This window comes from Babylonia areolata, chromosome 27, assembly GCF_041734735.1.
Source record: "Babylonia areolata isolate BAREFJ2019XMU chromosome 27, ASM4173473v1, whole genome shotgun sequence".
Lineage (NCBI taxonomy): Eukaryota > Metazoa > Mollusca > Gastropoda > Neogastropoda > Buccinidae > Babylonia > Babylonia areolata.
The window spans coordinates 34519280-34524265 of record NC_134902.1 but is presented as its reverse complement, the minus strand read 5'-3'; the positions used below and the strand labels follow the sequence as shown (position 1 = coordinate 34524265).

The 4986-nt window shown below is 39.6% G+C and overlaps 1 protein-coding gene across 1 annotated transcript in view; it reads right to left on the bottom strand.

Moving 5' to 3' along the window:
* LOC143300978 (uncharacterized) overlaps positions 1-600 on the bottom strand; it is a 6230-nt gene extending 5630 nt beyond the window's left edge. The window contains exon 1 of the mRNA XM_076614943.1: positions 461-600. The gene's annotated coding sequence lies outside the window, so the exon portion shown is untranslated. The remainder of the gene's footprint in view (positions 1-460) is intronic.
* Positions 601-4986: the final 4386 nt, after the last annotated feature.

Genomic DNA, 4986 nt, shown 5'->3' with positions numbered 1-4986 from the left:
AATAATGACTCCTCTTGTTGTTGTGTCAGAATAAGAGGTCAAAGTGCCAAGTTTAGAGAATACAAAAAATATAAATATAACAGTAAATGCAGTCTGCATATAATTAGGCTTCTTTTTTATTTTATTTTTTTTGTGCCCATCCCAGAGGTGCAATATTGTTTTAAACAAGATGACTGGAAAGAACTGAATTTTTCCTATTTTTATGCCAAATTTAGTGTCAACTGACAAAGTATTTGCAGAGAAAATGTCAATGTTAAAGTTTACCACGGACACACACACACACACACACACACACACACACACAGAGAGAGAGAGAGAGAGAGAGAGAGAGAGAGAGAGAGAGAGAGAGAGAGAGAGAGAGAGAGAACCGAACACCGGGTTAAAACATAGACTCACTTTGTTTACACAAGTGAGTCAAAAAGACTATGCTGCCAAACCTTCCCTTTATCTTCTCTCTCACCTTGAAGTGCAGTAGCAGTCAGCACGTGGCAGTACAGCAGTCAGCACGTGGCAGTACAGCAGTCAGGCAGCAGACAAGACGAGGACGAGCAGCAACAGCAGCCAGGGACTGTGTGATTCCTGCACCCTCTTACTTATATACCATTGCTACTGCCCCAGAAGCCACACCCATGGCCAGTGATGACGGAAGGACATTGGGAAAGGGGGCTGGCCCACCCAAGACGTCAGTCCTTGTCAAATTAACCTTAAGGATGTAAGCCAGTAGGTCGGTAAACTAGACTCCAAGGGCTGGCCCATGATTACTGTTGAGTGAGTCATATATATATATATATATATATATATATATATATATATATATATATATATATATATATATATAATGCATATACATACAGAGAGAGTTCAAGATGAACAGAGAGAACAAAATACACACTCTTGGTCAATATCCATTCTGAAACTCGTACATACCACCACAAACTCTTAAACCTAATGTAGCCATGTCATGAACTGAATGGTTTATCATATTAAAAGAGGACCGTACAAAAGAATTAATAATGATTTATTGAATTAAATGATAGAAAAGTTCCACACGCAGGCCCAGGAACATATAGACGGCCAGTCACAAAAACGTTTTTCTATTGTTTTATTACAATGTTAAGTAAAGAAGAATGGATAAGAGAAGAGATAAGAAGATAAAAAGAAAACAGAGCAAGTGATACACAGCAAGACGTTGGCCTCTGGGACAAGGCACACAACACACACTGTGAGCGACACAGCAACATCTGTAATCTCAATAATTCAAGTCACCTGAAAAGGGTCAGTTTTAGCGAGCTTGTCACTGAAAATTACAAGCTGCGTTAAATCAGTTTCACGTAGACAAACACAAATAGAATAGATTTAAAGACGGAATTGGGACGATTCTGCCAGTATATAATACTTGCAGTCTACTGATCTGATGAATGATATATTTAATCAAATACGGTGCATCAGAAACACATTTCAGCTCACCCAATGACGTACAGCGACACTAGTTGTGGAGCCGGTTGTCGACAATGAGAAGGACAAAATGACGTAAGCTTAGCGTCAGTTGAAATCTTTACACTGACGAACAATTAAACTGAAATCAAATATGCTTTTAACTGATTTAAGTGTGTGTGTGTAAGCACAGCAAATATAATATTGCAGCGAATGATACAGAGACTTGATTGAATAGATGTATAGAGAAAAGGTTCAGAATGGGCTTTGCATTCAAACTGGGAATGGCGTCACACATTCTGCGCGAAAAAGGCGTCTGCTGTTGCTCAGCTTTCAGCTTGTGCTTGAGTTAAGCCACGGTCATCTGTAGTCAACTGAGCGCTTGGCTACACTAAGACGAGCAACAAAACGTCAAATAATTGGATGACAGACAAACGTAGACAATACGTCCATGAAAATATAACCATATTAAACTGAACCTATATATTGTTATCATTTTGAATTCACCCCCCCCCCTCCCCCCCCCCACCCCCCCACCCCTTGGCTAAAAGAGCTGGATCCAAAGAACAACATTGGTGGTTTTGGTTATTCAGCTACTCTCATCAAAAGCATTCATTCAATATTAATTCATTCTTATGGCTTTATAGCTGTTTTTTTTTTGTTGTTGTTTTTTTTCTATTCTTTAAAATCTTATTAAATTCCTGTAGATGAATAACTGTATCATTTACAATTTACAGTTATTGAATATTGCGTTTCAAGTAAGTTACAGTGAAACCCACACACGAACACCCCCTCTCACTCTCTCTCTCACCGATGCCTGAATGCAGGACAAAATCTCCCACACATCCAGACTGTGCACAAGGGCAGTGGTTTTTTTTTTTTTTTGTTTTTTTTTTATTGATTGATATGGATACTTATACAGAACCTATCCTCGGTCGGAGACCAAGCTCTAAGTGTTTTACAAACACGGGGTCATTTGCACAACAGCCTGCCTACCTGGGTAGACCCGACTAACGGCTGCCATCGGGCGCTCATCATTGGATTCCTGTCATTCAATCAGATTTCAGGCACGCACACATATACACTGACATGTAACGTTTTACGTGTATGACTGTTTTGTTTATCAACCCCGCCCTGTAGGCAGCTATACTCCGTTTTCGGGAGTGTGCATGCTGGGTATGTTCTTGTCTATAACCCACCGAACGCTGACATGGATTGCTGGATCATTAACTTGCGTATTTGATCTTCTGCGTGTGTGTACACATGAAGCGGGTTCAGGCACTAGCAGGTCTGCACATATGTTGCAAAAAATATCGTTAAAATTGGTCTTGTATTGATAAGTTTGATATGAAAAAAACAAAAAAAAAAAAAAAACAAGTCCACTATGGGGATCAAACCAAGCATGATCTGTGCAGAAACATGTAGAGTCTCATCCCCAACACCACGCCACATCTGACGTCACTGGTCGACCAAATCTAATATCTAATGTTATGGGTCTTTTTAGCGCAATAAAATATAATTGTATTTGAGGTAATAACACCATTCAAATCATGTTTTCTTGACATATCTCGATTATTTAAGAAATTATTCTAATTCGGCCATAAAGGAGACGTTGACATTGCCTCAGGCACACTGCAACATGTAGAGATCTGCACAAACCAGTCTGACAACAGGCTGACCGAAAATGAAAGAATCCCTTCGATCCATTTTTCTTTCATGTTCATTCCAGTTAATTAAGTATCCACTTTAGAATATTCATATGCAGTAAACACGTCGATGCCACACATATAGTGACACACATAGTCAAGCACACAACACGCAAAGGTGTGGACCGGTCACAATGAAACTTACTGCTGAGGGAAGAGGTCAGTTTTGAGAACAGATTTGAAAGAAGTGTTGGAGTCAGAATGTCGGAGGTTTTCAGGGAGTGTGTTCCACGTTACTGGCGATTGGAAACAAAACAAAAAAAAAAAAAAAAAAATCATGTGTCGGTTGGTCTTACTTCTAACGTGAGGTATCCTGAGAATTTAAGTATCAGAAGAAGAACAGGACTGGCAACTCCAAGTACATATAATAATGGGAGGAGTTCAGAAAGATACTTTGGGTCAGACCTGCTGTCTGTAAGAAAAAACGTCAGTGGATAGCTTATGGTGTATTGATCAGAAACAGGCAACCGGTGGAAAGACGGAAGGAGAGGAGAAATATGGAGATACCGAGGGTTAGCTCTGAGAGAAAGTGTGTGTGAGAGAAAGTGTGGGGTTGTAAAACAACAACAACAAAACAGCGTGGGACTAACAGTCACTTTCCTCGCAGTGCTGTGACAGTGAGGTGAACACTTGTTCACTGACGTGGTCATGGTCTGGTCTTGCAGTGGTGAGCAGTTGTTTTTCGCTGAGAGCCTCAGAGACGGTTGTACTACCGACATAATGAGTCTTTTTGGTTTCTTTGCTCATTCATTTCTCTCCGTGTGTGTGTGTGTGTGTGTGTGTGTGTGTGTGTTTGCACTCTCTTTTACAACTGTTGACGTTTTATGCCAGAAGTGGATGTCCTGTCAACATGTCATATAAAGATCAAGGTGAAGAATTGCATGGACTTTGTGACGTTGAAAACAAAGATTTGATGTTCTGTCACACTTTGGCTTCTCCTGGTTTGAACTTCGGAAACGGTTGTTTCGTCTGCAACGAGGCCTGTTTTTAAAGTCCGAGGTAAGAAATGCTAGCATGATTTGTGTTTGCTATTAAGGCAATGGCGGATTTCATTGCAAACAATACAGGTTGCATCAGTTTGGTCATTGGCTGTAAGGGCATAACATTCGTTTTTCGTAAAACACAAGAGTTTAAATGGTTATGTCAAATTTTGGGATTTTCAAGCAGCACTTCCAAAATCTACCACGGTTTTATATTTCAGATATTTTGAAGTGGCTGGTGCATCTTCACATCACCGCGACAATAACAATCCCAACTCATAGGATCAAACTGTAGGCTGACCATGTAATCTATCAAAAATAACAGCGCTTTGCTTTCTTAAAGATTCTGCGCAAGATACGACAGGAAATTGATTTCCGTTTTCTTTTACTCCGTATGTTTGATGTTTTTTTGGGTATTGATTCACATTCACCCCGATTTCATGTCGAAGAATAATAATGTCAGGCAATCTTTCAAAAAAAAAAAGTCTTTGTTTGCCTGATTTCTTTCTCTGCAGGGTCCACGTTAAATGTTTTTACCTACTTGTTTGATTTTGTAAAATGAAAATAAGTTTTAGCAAAACTGATTGAATTTTTTTTTAACCCCACTGTTGATAGGAGCGGCGTTGGACATGTTTTTTTGTTTTTTTTCTTCTTTTCGTTCCTTAACTGGGTAAAGGATTATACAGAATTGTTCACGGACATAACCTTGTGAGACCATGTCAGTTGATTGTATCGCCATCGCATTAAATTATTTTGTTTTTAGTGTTCCCCAAACCAGTGCACCTTGTACACTATGCCGCGTCACAGAATCTACCTTTAATCCATCCCACCTGTTGTAGAATCTACCTTTAATCCATCCCACCTGT